The following is a 17,593-nucleotide window of genomic DNA, read 5'->3' as shown; positions in this document are numbered from 1 at the left end:
TCCCAATTTTTGTGAATTCTTCTCCAGGTGGTAGCTTTTATTTTTGGCTTTCTATCATAGGGCTAGTTTTCTCCCGCCCTCCCTCCTTCTCTTCCTTCCTTCCTATTTCCTGCAGATTTAACCTTCCATATCTTGTGATTTTGTGGTTTTTCCAACTAGTTTCCAGGACTCCCCAGCCAGACCTTGATCTTAAATTATAGTATTGTAGATCCAGTTCCTTCTCCAGGGTTAAATTCTGGCTGTGAGACTGATTCTTCTGCTCTCCGTAATTATACAGATTTGTCCAAACCTGGGCCCTAAGCAGCTTCTTTCAAGCCCAGTCCCAGCCTTTGATTTCAGGTGAGTCTTCTGCCTCACATGGGGGACGTTTAGCCCCTAATACCCTGGTGAGTCCAGCTTCTGAATGTCTTGTTTTAGTTTTGACAGAATCAAGCAGGTTGGGCCACTTACCATATTTTTCTGTTCCATTTCTGGGCCGCAGAGGTGTTTTTGAATGTGAACATGCCACACCTTTCTCCCACTTTATATTTCTTTTTTTTTTTTTTTTTTTCATTTTTCTGAAGCTGGAAACAGGGAGAGACAGTCAGACAGACTCCCGCATGCGCCCGACCGGGATCCACCCGGCACGCCCACCAGGGGGCGACGCTCTGCCCACCAGGGGGCGATGCTCTGCCCATCCTGGGCGTCGCCATATTGCGACCAGAGCCACTCTAGCACCTGGGGCAGAGGCCACAGAGCCATCCCCAGCGCCCGGGCCATCTTTGCTCCAATGGAGCCTCGGCTGCGGGAGGGGAAGAGAGAGACAGAGAGGAAAGCGTGGCGGAGGGGTGGAGAAGCAAATGGGCGCTTCTCCTGTGTGCCCTGGCCGGGAATCGAACCCGGGTCTTCCGCACGCTAGGCCGACGCTCTACCGCTGAGCCAACCGGCCAGGGCTATATTTCATCTCTCATCATTATTGTTTTCAATTAGAGTAGCCCTCAAAGCTCTGTGTGCCGACGCTCTACCGCTGAGCCAACCGGCCAGGGCTATATTTCATCTCTCATCATTATTGTTTTCAATTAGAGTAGCCCTCAAAGCTCCTTGTTGGCTATAAGTCCGCACTTGTTTGATGTCTACTGTTTGTGATCTAGCTTCCTCTCACACCTTTCCCTTGGAAACTGCTCTTTCTGGAGTCACCATTGTCATTTCCCAATCACCAGATTCAACAGCTTTTTCTTTCAGTCCTCGTTTTCCTTCACTCCTCGGCAGCATCCAAGAGTGATAACCATTCTTCCTTCCAGCCCCCTCTCCCTTCGGCTGACACAGTGCTCCATTGTCCTGGTTCACTATCTCTTCTGACTCTTTCTTTTAAAGTGCTTTCACTTCCTCCCTCTAGTTTGTGACTGTCGATGTCCCATAAGACTAAAAAGCCTTTTCACTACAGTTTTCCTTCTCCTCCTCTCTTCAGTCTTCTACATTTTCACATCTTCCGTTATCTCTAAAACGAGCTCTTATCCGTACAGCAGGACCTCCCCACACCCTGAAACTAGACAGGTGCTGATGGTTCGTTCCACTCAGTGCCCTGCCCTCCCATCACATGTCCTCCCCTTTCAAGCTTCCCAAATCCCATCACAGGTATCATCTTCCACCTAGTTCCCAGGGTTCAAAATCATACCCATCCTTGGCTCCTCCTCTCTTCCTCAGAGCCAGTTCATTACACATCGTATTGATCCTCTTTTCCTCGGTTTCCTTTCTTACAACTGCGCTGTTCACACATGCTGTGATCCTCATCATTCCTCTTTTAGACCATGTCAGTGTTTTCCCAAGTGAAGCTGGATAATTAAATGTGCCAATATTTTGATGTATTTGTATCAAAATTTCTGATTTGGACCCTCCCACACACACAAAAAAAGCACTTAATATAAGTATTTTTCACATCAATATCTTTTCCCTGCTCTGCTCTCTCTGCTACTAAGGAAGAAGAATCCTTTGTTTTATAGGCAAAACATCAAGACTGATGTATTGTGCTGATCTGAGTAATGGTTTTGATCCAAAAAGATATGTTAGAGAGAGCAAGAGGCCATTCAAAAGAAAAGAATACATTCGAGCTGAAGTTTAAAGGATGAGTAGAAACTATTCTGGCAACCCAGGGGGAGGGGAAGCAAAAATAACATGATGCCTATGAGTGTGTGTGAGTGTGTGTGTGTGTGTATCTATTAAAGTCAAAGTTTCTATGAGCCAGGGAGAGGGGAGATATGAGGCTGGACAGAAAAGCCTTATACACCAAGTTAAGGACTATCATTGGGGTGTCATGGGAACATTGGAAGTGGGGGTGGAATCACATGACCACATTTGTGGCCTGATTTCTGGCTTCAGATAGCATCCTTCATCAAGCAGAACTAAGGGGAGGGGAGAAATGGGTATAAATTAAGGGTTCTAATGAGATTGTGATTGCTTCTCTGCGTTGCTTCCTTCGGACTGCTTGTGGCACCTAGAATTGCTGAGCAGGGAGTCTCTGGGGAAGGCGTACAGGGGCAGCCCTCAAAAGGGGGCTCCTGAGATAGACGTGTTTGCCAGGTGGGGGGCGGGACTGAGTCAAGGCTTTAGACCAGAGGAGCTAGCATCATAGCTGGGAAGATGACCACATGGGTCATCCTCTCTGAAAGGGGTTTCATAGTTGAAAATGAGAGCATGAGTCATGTTGAGATCTCAGCCCCCTCACTTCACTGCTCCCTTACTTGTGAAATTCATGTTGGTCCTTTGGGCCCAACTGAACCACCAGTTTCTCTCTGAAGTATTTCCTTTAGCATTGCCCCTACTGGGAGGTATCTCTTATCTTTAGAAAACTCTATAACTTGTGATTTACAAGTATTTTATAGCTTTGTATTTCTTCCCCCTTACGTATAAAATCTGTCTTGCTTATCTTTGTATCATCACCTGACACTCTGCTCTGCATACACTCTACTGAAGAAAGAATAATTAAACTGAAGCTACGCTTTCATAGGAAAAAGACATCCTACAGGGTTTAATAAATAAGAACCTTAAATAATGAAATATTTCAAGGAATTTGAATATTTCAAAGCTACATCCATACAAAGCCTGAATAATTCATGCAAATATTTGAAGAAAAGAACAAAAAGCTTATCTAATAATTCAACACACTGCTCTTTATTTTGGTTTATGAAAGAGGATCTCATGCTTAGTTTTGGTGGTAAGCTCAGCTCCAGAAGCTTTGAAATGCAGATTAGATTAATTACATCACAATTATATTTGAAAACTGAAAGGAAGCATTTTCCAAAAGGCATATTCCAAATTTATGCCTTTTCAAAGGAAGTGTCATTTGGAACAAAACTGAATCACAGCATGAAATACGTGACATTTCTTTCTGTTTCCACTCTCTTTCATACTTGTGGTAGGCTCATGTGATACGGAGAACTGTGCTTAATCAAATTTAGCCTGACTTCTCAAGTTAAGAAGATGTATATGTGGTATGTCTAAGATAAGAAGGGGTACCTTCTTTTTTTTTTTAGCACACAGATGTCCTATGCTGCTGCATTTGTCTTATTATCTCATTTGAAAACTTGGCTTTGTTTATAAATCTAGAAATTCCTGTTCATTTAAAACAGACCTAGAATAGCCTGGAACCCGAATGATATTTTAGAGTGTGATTCTCATTTTCTCTTCAATAAAGACCATGATGCCATCATTTCTATTTATTTTATAGTAGACACATTCAGGATTTCTCTTGTGGAATGGGCCCTGAGTTCTGGTGCAAGCCTTCTGTTTCCTGAGCTGGGTGATGTTGAGCAAGTCACTTAACGACGGAAGTAAAACTAGGGAGCTGTTGCCTTAAATGTCTTGAGTCTGTAGTTTAAGTATAATCAACTCGAATGTTTGATGATCTTTTTGAAAATTAAAAAAAAAAAATGCTAGTGGCTATAATAACTGCCAACTACTGAGCCCTGAGTCATATTTCTAAAATAACGTGAGACAGAAAGAGAGAGTCAGGAGGCCCCTTCCTTTCTATGACTTTTCTATGGGATGTGTTTGCCTGAGGTGGCACATGCGCAGTGTTAGGAGTTTGCAGATGCTACCGGAATTAGGAGACAGAGAGAGGATAATGCAGTTTTCTTTTTTTTTTTTTTTTTTTTTTTTTTTTCATTTCTGAAGCTGGAAACGGGGAGAGACAGTCAGACAGACTCCCGCATGCGCCCGACCGGGATCCACCCGGCACGCCCACCAGGGGCGATGCTCTGCCCACCAGGGGGCGATGTTCTGCCCATCCTGGGCGTCGCCATATTGCGACCAGAGCCACTCTAGCGCCTGAGGCAGAGGCCAAGGAGCCATCCCCAGCGCCCGGGCCATCTTTGCTCCAATGGAGCCTTGGCTGCGGGAGGGGAAGAGAGAGACAGAGAGGAAAGCGCGGCGGAGGGGTGGAGAAGCAAATGGGCGCTTCTCCTGTGTGCCCTGGCCGGGAATCGAACCCGGGTCCTCCGCACGCTAGGCCGACGCTCTACCGCTGAGCCAACCCCGGCCAGGGCCAGTTTTCTTAATTTGAAAAAAATAAAGCAAAGAAGAAATGAGTTTTTAATTATTACAAATAACTTGCCGGACTAAAAATGATAAAACTGTCACACGTTTCAACATTAATAAACACTATGCAAAATGGTCAGTACAACATTGTAGTTTACTAAGACTTAAAGGAATCTATCATTTTTAAGAGCTCATTTTAAGGGTTGTAGATTTTTAAACCAATTTTCTTATTTTGTCTTTTGTTCTTTTGTTTCTTAGTTTGTCTTTTGTTCTGAAAAGCTTTCAGAGGTTTATGCAGGAAATGTATGCTATCACCTCTGGGATGTGTTAAAATTGAAAGAAAATTTAACTTTAATAAGAAAATTCATGCTAATACATATGCTAGATGCAGATTAGATGTAATATAGCAAGATTCCTTTTTATGATTTTTAAAATTCAGATTTTTATGATACAGATTTTTTTATTGTAAAAGAGAAACAAGAGCAATGTATTTGTGATAGAACTTAAGTCTGTATATTCATATATGTACACTTACATATGAATACCTGTTTATAATATATGCCATATATTATGCATATATAGAATATACACATCTACATATATTGGAATTCTTGTCTATTCTATAGAAAGAAAATGCTATATTAGAAAGTATCTAGCATTCAGCTTGACCCAGGGTGGCACAGTGGATAAAATGTCAACCTGGAATGCTGAGGTCGCCAGTTCAAAACTCTGGGCTTGCCTGGTCAAGGCATATATGGGAGGTGATGCTTCCTGCTTCTCCCCCCCCCCCTAAAAATGAATAAATAAAATGTATAAAAAAGTATCTAGCATTCAGTTAACTGAGAAAAATCACATTGTTTCTTGGCTTTTTGTTACTTCCTGTTGGCCTAGTGGCAATGATTCATTATAGTGTAATGTAATACATGTGGTTTCCAGTATTACACGACAAATTTGAACAGATATATAAGAAATCTAAAACACTATTCTTAGTTTGAAAATGTAAAACTCAACAGAAGCTAATTTATTAGAGAATTTGGTGTCATTAGAAAGTAAATGCTTTGATTCCAATAATAGTAAGACTCCAAAAGAATTGATTTTCAGTGAGAAAATGTGACTGAATTTTACTTATTATTTCATAGCTTATATGTAAATAAAAACAAAGCACTTTTTCATTCAGTTTGTTGTCTCTTTTTGCAAATAGGTTACTTTCATTACATGAGCTGATTTTTTTTTTGAAGATTAGGCTTATTTGATATAAGTACTCTCTTTTTTTATAAAGATTTTATTTATTGATTTTACGGAGATGGGGGCATGCAGCAAGAAGTGTTAATTCATAGATGCTTCCTTTAGCTGTTCATTGGTTGCTTGTTGTCTTGACCAAGCAAACCCACGCTTTCGAACCTGCGACCTCATTGTTCCAGGCTGATGCTCTATCCATTGCACCACTACAGGCCAGGCTAGGCACTCTTTTTGAAGCTGGAAAAGCAAAGTCCCCAGTGATCAACTTTAACAGGAGAAGAGTAAACAAAGATACAAAAGAATAAATATTTTTGAGTTAATAACTCCGTGATGAAAGTAGCAGAATTAGATAAACAAATATTTTAATAAAGATCTCAACAAAGTTTAATCTACTAATTTAATGATAATTCATGGAAAAATTTTTTTAATTCATGGAAATTAATGGAATTCAAGAGTGAAGAAATTTCTGCAATTATAGCATGAAAGAATGAATAGCATTTTGTTAGAGAAGCTGTTATTGTTTTTAAAATTAAGAGTTCAGAATCAAGCCATAAATTAGGACAATAAAAATTGCCTGGTAAACAGAACAAGTATATGTAAATTACCTTTGCTATAGGAGAAAATTTGTTTGATTTTATTTCCACGAGCCACCTCAAAAAGTCCTACCAATAAAGTGAGTCACATCTTTGGGCTCACCTTTGTTATCTGAATAACATTCCTGGGGTAGGTAATAATCATCATTTGGGGCTGGAAACATTTGCATAAGAAATTAATCTATTTTAAATGTCATATTTGATTTTTATCTCATTCCATTGACATGATTTTTTAATAAGTTGATGTTTCAATAATACTATAAAAATATAAAATACAATCCTGCAGTTCTGAACTTGAATTTGAACTTGACCAAGGTTCAGAAATGTAAATGATAAATCAAGAAGGACCTAGATTAATGATTCTCTGCCCCAAAGAGTTAAGGTGCTTTGAGGTTTCTAAGTCGATTTCTTTCCGAGGTATTCTAGAGATTCTTTTTCTTATGCTTGGCTCATTTCCTTCTTGATGAGATTCTATTTTCTTTCTCTTCCTCTTCACTTGGTTACTTAACATAGTCCCAAAATATGGTGTAACCCGAATCACTGCTTTCAGTGAATATGTTTATCATGAGATAACTGAAGATTTGGGGAATGTGCTATATATGTCTCTGTTAATTCTTTGCTTCCTACCTCACTTCTGACATAATAAACTTTTACATTTGGCACCAGAGTGTCTTGCCATCATTCTGACATTAAAACATCAGCTGGCCTCATTCTCTTTGAACCAACAATGTTGTCTAAAACAATAAGTACTATATTTACTTGTTGTTCTTGACCTTTGGTTTAATAATGAGGAGTCTTTGAAGACGATGAACATCTTTTACTTTTTCAAGTATGATACAGTAGACTGAATGTTGTGTCCCTTCAAATATATATGTTGAAACCTACTTCCCAGTGTGCTAGTCTTTAGAGGTGGAGCCTTTGAAGTGTGATTAGATCATAGGGGTGGAACTGTCATTACTACATCATTATGGAGCCCTTAGAAAAGAGTCCACAGAGAGCTCTCTTGCCTCATAGTCCATGTGAAGACACAGCAAGAAGACTGCCACCTATAGATCAGGAAGTGGGTTCTCATCAGACATTAAATGTGCTGGTACCTTGATCTTGGACTTCCGAACCTCCAGAACTGTGAGAAATAAATCTCTGTGGTTTATAAACCCCTAGTCTACAGTATTCTTTCGTAGCAGCCTGAATGGTGACTTTGTCTGGTTATCTCCAGAGTGCAGTGAATCAGGGCAGTTCTTCTTCCCTTCTTTTCCCTGCTACCCATCCATGCCCTCACCTGGCAGAGAGGAATCTTTGCTGCTTGGGTGTCATTCATAAAAGGATAGTTGCACCAGCTGATTCCAAATCTCACCCCCATCCCTAATCCCTTGACACCTGAAAGCCAGGATTTGGCTTCTCACAGTCCCTTTGTTCCTGAAGTTCTATGTAATTCCATCTATACTTAAATGCTGATTAAGAGTTGTAATAAAGGGCGATTTGACTGTGAACCTTAATGGATTTAAAATCTTCCAAATATTCAATCAAGCCTCACTGACCACCTTCATTTTCTTTTCATTTCTTAAATGAGAAGAAATGAGAAGAAAATGAAGTAGGAAATTACGGATAAATTACTTGTGTGAGACAACCCGGAAAGCCCATGACACTGCCTGTATGAGACCAGGGATCTGTCTGCCAGGAGATTCAGCAGGAATGCATTCCTCCCGGTTATCTCTTTGATGCCCATCCCCGTAAGTTTCATTTGCTTTGATAGCTACTGTGTTCCACCTTCATTTCAGATGAGGAAATTAAAAACCTAATAAACATTAAATCATTTAAGAGCAGGACTCATAAAGCAAATTAAAGTTCAATCTTTATCTGTTAACACTCTTCTTCTAACAATTCTTGCCTCCTGCCTTCCTGGTACATGCCTGGTTCACACAGAAAAATGAGGGTTGTGGCAGATTCTGGTCTTTTAGTGCCATACTTTCCTGATATTAATGCTATTAACTATCCGATTGCTGTCAAATTGATTCAACTCCCGGTGAGATCAGCAAATCCTGAGATATTTTTAGTGAGCACTATTGCATGCAATGGAGTGTATTAGGTTCTGTTTGGGGAAATGGAAAGAAAAAGTTATGGCCACCGACATATAGTATCTTATTCTCTAGTTAGAAAGCCAAGGGGTTTTTATAAACTGTATGTGAGAACATATTCCCTTCATCTCATCAGCAAGGTGAAACTGTTTTCCTTCTAATGGTCTTACCTTTCCCACAGCATCTCATTACATCCAGAAATCCTCTTAATATGACCCCTCAAGATAAGCTAGATTTTGTTCTCAAAGTGGAGTCACACAGGACTCTATCTCTCCCACGTTTCCTTCTGGCATACGTTTGCAGTCCATATGGCAACTTCTTTGTGTTCCTCTTACATGTCACAATCTTTCATGAGGGGGAAATGAGGTTTCCGTTGGTAGACAGTCTGGGCCATTTGGAGTTGGCTGGATCCAGGGGTTAGTCTCACAGTGGGGATTCAAACACATTCTTTCTCCGGCTGCTTCGGTGTGAGGGCCTCTGGGCAGCCTGAGGTTCTTTTCTCCTCCCGCAGCTGCTTCCGCCTCCTCCTTCTGGTGGATCGGGCCACCCAGAGTGAGGGCATTCTACTGGACAGCAGTGCGGGCACTGGTACCTGCTCAAGTGGGCATTCTGCCTTCTGGGAAGTTCTTTCTTTCTGAGAGGCCAGAGAGGTAAGAGGAGTCAGGGGGCAGGAGACCTGGCCCACTCTCCCTGTTCCCACCTTTGGATCACTTTTGGCTCTTTGCTCTCCGGTGGGGGAAGGGAGATAGCCCTATTGGCTGCTTCAGTCTAGGGCTTCCTCAGTGTGGGGGGGGCGGCGGGGGCTGCCCTTGGCAGGGATACGGCTCCAGGCTTGCTGCTGCTTCTCTCTGGTTGGTGTGGCTTTCCTTTTCAAAGTGTATGATAAAAGAGAATAAAACAAAAAGAAAGAGAGAGAAACATGGAAGGGAAAAAAGATAAAAGATAGAAATGGGGGAGGGCAAAGGAGGGAGAATAGAAAAATAAAAAGAATTAATTTTTGTTTTTAAATTGGATCGACATCTTACTATGTCTCTGCCCCCCTCCATACGCGGTGTGCCCTCTCTGATTCAGTAGGTAGGGTGGGGCGTGAGATTCTGCATTTCTAACGAGCTCAGACCACACTCTAAGTCAGTGGTAGTCAACCTGGTCCCTACCGTCCACTAGTGGGCGTTCCAGCTTTCATGGTGGGCGGTAGCCGTGCAACCAAAGTATAAGTAAAAAGATAGATTTAACTATAGTAAGTTGTTTTATAAAGATTTATTCTGCCAAACGTAGCGAAAATCCGACATAAAGTACTTGGTAAGTAATTATTATTATATGCTTTAACTTGCTGTAACTCTGCTTTATAAATTTTATAAAGTAAAGTTACTTCCCTACTTTATAAATCACCATTACTGTGGAACTGGTGGGCAGTTAGAAAATTTTACTACTAACAGAGATGCAAAAGTGGGTGATAGGTATAAAAAGGTTGACTAACCCTGTTCTAAGTAGTCTTGAGGAATAATGAATCAGAAACTGTACTGGTTTCTTAATCATTCTCTATTTAATAATATCTGACACTCAAATAATACTTAATAATATACTTGACACTGTTTAAAGTACTTTAATATATATATATTTTATTTATTCATTTTAGAGAGGAAAGAGAGAGGGAGAGAAGGAGAAGGGGGGAGGAGCAGGAAGCATCAACTCCCATATGTGCCTTGACCAGGCAAGCCCAGGGCTTTGAACCGGTGACCTCAGCATTTCCAGGTCGATGCTTTATTCACTGCACCACCACAGGTCAGGCTGTTTAAAGTACTTTAAATGTATCAACTCATTTAGTCTTCACAGTGCCCTATGTGATGGCCATTATCATTAGCCCACTTCACAGTTGGAGAAACCAAGACACAAAGTTAGTTAGTTTACCAAATATCACATAGTAAGTGGGAGAGCCAGAATTCAAAGTCTGGCTTCAGAGTCTATGAGGTTAGTCCTGTTCTTATTCCAATAATTTACAAACTTATCACCCTCTTCTGGACATACTTTAAGTTTTCAATAATTCCCCCTTAAAGTGGAAACCCAGCTTAAAAAGAATGTTTCAGGGATATGATTGACCAGCCTGTGAAGATCATTGTGCTATTGATTCATCATTATGTTAGCCACACTGTTAACTTGTGCCTTCTGTAAATTTGATAATTACAGCCAGTTCTCAAGATTAGCTGTAGGATCCCAAAGCAGCTGTGGTTTGGGCTGGTTTTTTGTTTGTTTATTTTTTTTGACAAGTAGAGGCAGCAAAGGGCAGCTGAGGTTAACAGCTCTAGCTGATCACTGAGGCAGCAGGAGAAACAGCTCCAAGACAAACACTTTGTTCATTGTATAGCCTGAGGGGAGAGATCAGGCTGGAAGGGCTGAGCCAGGCAGGGGAGGGGGTGAAACAGAATACTGTATACAGGAGAAAGTTGCTGGCTCTTTAGGGCAGAAGGGAAAGGGGAAAGGCTGATGCAAACTCGAGTCTTATAAATGAGCTAAGTCTGGATCAAGAAAGCCAGAGATACATTCATTCAGTAAGTATTAATTGACAACCTACTAAGTTCCAGGCACCATGCTACATGCTGGTGATACAGTTATGAAAAAGATGGACCTGGTCCCTGCCCTCAGGGAATTCTAATTTTTATGGGGAAACTGACAAGACTAAACCAAACCAAACCAAACAAGCTATCAGACAAATACGAATGTTATAAAGGAAAACAAGGGTCAGAGACAATGAAACCAAGGTGCATTCTACTTTTGGTAGGGTGGTCAAGGAAGACCTTTAGCTGAGACCTAAAATTAGAGAAGTTAGATGTGTGGAGAGGGCATTCTAGGCAAGAACCAGCTGCTCAAAAGCCTAAGCATGGGAAAGAACTTGTCATGGAAAGGAGAGCCTGTCAGGATCTTGGGAATCCACAATCATCCATTGGGAATAGGCACAAATTGACATAAAGATGAAAACTGTGAAGAACTGATATGAAACAAAATTCATTGGCTTTAATGGGTTAGTCAATTCTCATCTGGAATAGGATGTTGAATTCTTGACCTGTCACAGTGTCGAGGCTCACGAGTGATTTGGCCGCCATAGCCTCTGAAATTGGGAAATATTTTTAGGCAAGGTCAAATACCTTTTGTTTGGCCTTTTTTGGGGGGGGGGATTTAAAGGCTCATCTCTGAGTTGCAAGGGTCTCATTGAGGTTCTGACAATCCTTACAAAGAAATCTTTATTTAAGTTATTGTGATAAACAGCAAGAACAAACGCAAAGTTTGGGGTGGTGCTAGTGCTCACACTCCAAAACGAAACAGCTACTACCATCGTGGAGAAGTCCAGGCACACTGTCCTTCAAATCTGCCAGCCTCAGCACAAAGGAGAGAGGGTTCGTCTGGATGCCTTGTTTTGGTGAACTGTTAGTGGTTCTTGGTGATCAAACAACATATTTCTAATGCTCCCCAATCACCCTTTATATGACTTTTGCAGTTTTCTGAAGAGGAAAATATAGTTCATCAATCGATAGTTTCTAGAATCTATTTTTTTCTAACTTTTTGAGAATCAAAACATTAGTCTAGACAAGGCCCTTGTCAGTTCTTACCTGAATTACTATATTGGTATCTTACAACTGGTCTCCCTTGACTCTTGTCTTCCCCACCTTCAATCTACAACTCACAGAGCCTTCAGAGAGAGCTGGCTAAAATTCACACATCTTATCTCTCTCCTTGATTTAAAGTGGTTCCTCATTACTGTTAATAAAATTGAAACCATTTTTTTTGGCATTCGATACCTTTCGTGACTTGATCTCTGCATAAATTGCCACTCTCATTTCCTGCCACATCCCCCTACACTGAGTTGTAATCATATCAAGCTACTTGCTCTTTACCAAAATAAACATGTTCTCATATCACTTCTCTGACTTTTTATCTGGGGTTCCTACTTGCTTCTTCCCTCAGATAATTTCTATTCACCCTTTAGAAGTTAGTTTAAACCTCACCTGCTCCAAGAAGCTTTCCTTGATTTCCCTATTCAAGATTAAGGGCTCTTAACTGATTATGTAACACATTGTATATGCCTCTATTACACTAGTTAGCATCTAATTTGTTCTGTCTTCCCTAGGAAATGTTTTGGAGCACTGGGACAATATCCTTTAGAGTTTAATGGTGCTCTGTACATAATAGTTCCAGAAAGGTTTATGGAATGGCTGGCTGCATTTGCACTTTCTACTTTCTGGTGCTCCTCTCGTTTACCTACCATGATTTCTTGCAGAGTACAAAGAGCTCATGTTAATTTTTACCTCATATATAGTCTTCAACTCTATCTTCTCTTTTAGGGAATGAGAGAACAACTTGCTAACAATTATGTCTAGAGACATATTTCTACCTTATTTATCAGACTTCTGAAAATCTCTGATGAGAATTTTTTATTACGCATGGTTTAATCTAAGTACTCATATCTTGCTATGATTTAAGACATCGAATTATAGACTTTTAGGTCTAGAAAGAACTTTACAGTGATTAGATTCAATATTTCACTTTACAGACAAGGACATGAAGGTTCAAAGAGAGGTTAAGTGAATACTGTAGAATCACCTACTGGTTTGTGGCAGAATTAGCCCCAGGAGCTAAGTAAGGCTCCATCCTCCCAAGCCCTGGGTCCTTTTTCTTAAATTTGGCAGCTCTTCAGATCTTTGCCCTATTTTGCTGTCAGAGACTCAATAAGGATTTGACTTTGGTTGTTTTATTTACCAAACTGAGGTTTTAATTTTGTTTGCCCCAGGACCTAACAATTTAGTGATTAACAAATGAATTAACACTAAGCTTTTTCATTTGGAGGCCTGCTCAACTGTGAACATCTTTCTTAAAAATTCTGAGGGGACTTGAAGAGAAAAAAAAGCAGAAACAAGTGTTGGACAGACTGTCAATCCTTTGTTGGTCTATCCGGGGTTCTTTCATCTAATCACAAATTGGTATGCAGCAGAGGAATTAATAAGCACTAGCACTTTGTAATATCTCTGCATTTGCTTTGTCTTTTTAAAGAATGTTCTAGAAGGGGTGGTGGGAAAGTTATGCTGTAAATACTATTGTCATTAGAAGTAAATAATTTTTTTTACTAGTAGAACTAAAAAATATGTGTGGTTTGCTAATTTTTTACTTTAGAATTTTTGTTTGACTATTAGATTTGGTTAATAACACTATAGACTAATCATAAAGATTAGCATATTTTTCATTTTATGAGAGACTATTTCAAACATGCAGGAAACTATAGAGAATAATATAACAAAAAATTATGTACCTATAATTTTTTTAGGTACATATTATGACCTATCAGCCACATAATAAAATTTTATCATAGTTAATCCAGATCTTTCTCTCTCTTCTTCCTTTCTTCCTGCTCTTCCTCCACCTTCCTTTCTCTCTCTTCTCTCCCTTTTCTCCCAAGTTAAATCTTACACATGTAGTTAAAATTCCTGTAACCAAACTGTCTCTTTCCTTTCCTGCTATCCACAGAGGTAACACCTATCCTAAATTTCAAGTTTCAAATTTTGTGTTTTTTAAATACTTGCACTATATGTGTATTCTCCATAAAACAACACATAGCGTTGATTTGCCTGCTTTTGCATCTGTATCCTACCTACACTTTGTTCTCAGGTTCTCACTTGACACGAATTGAGACACATCTTTTAGTTCATTTAAACTGCTGTATGATAGTCCCCTGTATAAAAAGACCATGCTTTATCTATTCTCTTGCTGATGGGTCTTTAAGTTGTTTCCATTACTTTTCTCTTACAAACAGTGCTGGAATAAACATTCTTGTACATGTCTCCTTGTGAGAGTTATACACCTAGGTGTGGTATCACCGTGTTGCATCACAAGTATTTTGGAAAGAATTTTCATGTTGATGGTGAAACAATCTGATTAGTTACTTAGAAAAAATGAAGTCAAGATAAGTGCTGGACGAAACAGTGTGAGGAACAGGAATAAAATAGTATGAAATAGTAGGTGAATTAGATATAGAACCCTGTGCTTTTTTTTTTAAAAAAAATCATTCTTCTTTTGACAAAAATAAGTAGATTGAACATACAAATAAATTGAACAACTGAAAGTCACATATTTTCATCTACATTTAAGATACTATCTTTTGTGTCAGTGTTACTAAGAAGCATTCTAGAATTTTCCGTTTTTATTCTGTGAAAATTGATTACTTTCACATTTGGGCCTTCCTTCTATCTACTTCTACTACGTGATACATTGCATATTATATTTGCTATGGTTTGTTTACATTTCCCTCTTAATCGGCTGAATGTTGTTTGAAGGTGGAGTTCATGCCTTATTTGCATTTCCAGGGAGCGGTGCACACTAGGTAGTTATTGTAGTCTGAAGAATGAATAAAAGGTCTAACTCATGGGAGATCTTTTGGACTTAGAGTGATTTTAAAGATGACAGGATACTATAGTGAAAATTAGCTTGAAGTATGGGAAAGGAAGTTTTATCTTTTGTTTTTTTGTCTTCAGGTAGACCTACAAAAAGAAGTTCCATATAAAAGCTGAAAAAATGGCTAAGTAAGAAAGCAAAAAATCACTTGAAATTTGACTACAGACTCACAATGGCTGATTAGTATGTATCAGTAGACAGCTGACTTTAGGAAAACTTTCATTTCACAAACTGCCAATAAATCACCTGTATAATACCTTCTATTCTCATTTAGGGATTTAATTCTTTTTTTAAAAATTCTTATTAATTTTTTAAATTTTGTTACTTTTTAATTTATTGTGTTTACATGGATTTAAGTGTCCCACTGAATATAACTTCTTCACCCCCCACCCCTGTGTCCCTTTCTTTACCCCCTTTGTTTCCCTTCCCTAACTCCCTCCCCATTTCCCTCTAGGATTTGCTGTCCTGTTATCTGTATCTCTGTGTTATATATATATATATATATATATATATATATATATATATATATATATATATATATATATATATAGTTTTGCTAATCCCTTTACCATCTCTGATCCCATCCCCTCATCCCCCTTCCCTCTGACTGCTGTCCCTCTGGTCCCTGTGACCCTACCTCTGCCTCTATTCCATTCCTCAGTTCACTTTGTTCATTAGATTCCACATATAAGTGAGATCATGTGATATCTTTCTTTCTCAGCTTGGTTTATTTCACTTAGCATAATAATCTCCAGGTCCGCCTGACTAGGTGGTGGTGCAGTAGATAGAGCGTCGGACTGGGATGCAGAGGACCCAGGTTCGAGACCCAGAGGTCGCCAGCTTGAGCGCGGGCTCATCTGGTTTGAGCAAAAGCTCACCAGCTTGGACCCCAGGTCGCTGGCTTGACCAAGGGGTTACTTGGTCTGCTGTATCCCCACGGTCAAGGCACATATGAGAAAGCAATCAATGAACAACTAAGGTGTCACAACGAAAAACTAACGATTGATGCTTCTTATCTCTCTTCGTTCCTGTCTGTCTGTCCCTATCTATCCCTCTCTCTGACTCTCTCTCTGTCTCTGGGAAAAAAAAAAAATCTCCAGGTCCAGCCACGCTGTCACAAAGGTAAGGTTTCCTTCTTTTTAATAGCCGCATAGTATCCCATTGTGTATATGTAACACAGCTTTTTAATCCACTTGTCCACTGATGGACACTTGGGCTGTTTCCAGATCTTGGCTATTGTAAGCAATGCTGCCATAAACATGGGGGTGCATTTCTTCTTTTGAATCAGTGATTTGGTATTCTTAGGGTATAATCCTAAAAGTGGGATAGCTGGGTCAAAAGGCAATTCCATTTTTAATTTTTTGAGGAAACCCCATACAGTTCTCCAAAGTTCCCTTTTCTCCACACCCTGGCCAGCACTTATTGTGTGTTGATTTGTTAATGAGTGCCATTCTGACTGGTGTGAGGTGGTATCTCATTGTGGTTTTATGTATAATTTGCATTTCTCTGATGATTAGTGGTGTTGAACATTTTTTAATATACCTATTGGCCATCTGTATGTCCTTTTTGGAGAAGTGTTTGTTCTTTTTCCCATTTTTTAATTGTTTACCTTCCTGGTGTTGAGTTTTAGAAGTTCTTTATAAATTTTGGTTATTAACCACTTATTAGACGTATTGCCAAATATGTTCTCCCATTGTGTGGTTGTCTTTTTATTTTGTTCATATTGTCTTTACTTGTGCAAAAGCTTTTTAGTTTGATATAGTCCCATTTGTTCATCCTGTCCTTTATTTCACTTGCCTGTGGAGATAAATTAGCAAATATATTGTTATGAGAGATATCAGAGAGTTTACTGCCTATGTTTTCTTTCAAGATGTTTATGGTTTAATGACTTACATTTAAGTCTTTTATCCATTTTGAGTTTATTTTTGTGAATGGTGTAAGTTGGTGGTTTAGTTTCATTTTTGCAAGTACCTGTCCAATTTTCCCAACACCATTTATTAAAGAAACTGTTTTTACTCCATTGTGTGTTTTTGCCTCCTTTGTCAAATATCAATTGACCATAAAGGCGTGGGTTTATTTCTGGGTTCTCTGTTCTGTTCTATTGATCTGTATGCCTGTTTTTATGCCAATACCAAGCTGTTTTGAGTACAATGGCCTTGTAGTATAACTTGATATCAGGAAGTGTGATACCACTCACCACCCACTTTATTCTTCATTTTCAAGATTGCTGAGGCTATTCGTGTTCTTTTTTGGTTCCATATAAATTTTTGGAATATTTGTTCTATGTCTTTGAAGTATGCCATTGGTATTTTAATAGAAATTGCATTGAATTTATAGATTGCTTTGGATAATATAGACATATTAATGATGTTTATTCTTCCTATCCATGAACACGGTATATGCTTCCACTTGTTTGTATCTTCCTTGATTTCTTTTATCAATGTTTTATCATTTTCTGAGTACAAGTCTTTTTCCTCCTGGGTTAAGTTTACTTCTAGGTAGTTTATTTTTATTTTTATTTTTGTTGCAATAGTGAAGGGAATTGTTTCCTTAATTTCTCTTTGAGACAATTTATTATTGTGTTTTTAAAATGCCACTGATTTCTGAATATTAATTTTATATCCTGCCACCTTGCCGAATTCATTTATCAGGTCTAGTAGTTTTTTGACTGAGACTTTAAGGTTTTCTATGTACAGTATTTTGTCATCAGCAAATAATGACAATTTTACTTCTTCTTTT

The 17,593-nt window shown here is 39.1% G+C and overlaps 1 non-coding gene across 1 annotated transcript; it reads right to left on the bottom strand.

Moving 5' to 3' along the window:
• Positions 1-857: 857 nt before the first annotated feature.
• TRNAA-AGC (transfer RNA alanine (anticodon AGC)) lies at positions 858-933 on the bottom strand. Its single transcript has one exon. It is a non-coding gene; the product is annotated as a tRNA-Ala (tRNA).
• Positions 934-17,593: the final 16,660 nt, after the last annotated feature.

This window comes from Saccopteryx leptura, chromosome 3, assembly GCF_036850995.1.
Source record: "Saccopteryx leptura isolate mSacLep1 chromosome 3, mSacLep1_pri_phased_curated, whole genome shotgun sequence".
Lineage (NCBI taxonomy): Eukaryota > Metazoa > Chordata > Mammalia > Chiroptera > Emballonuridae > Saccopteryx > Saccopteryx leptura.
The sequence above is the reverse complement of the archived record's forward strand: the minus strand, read 5'-3'. Positions and strand labels throughout refer to the sequence as shown.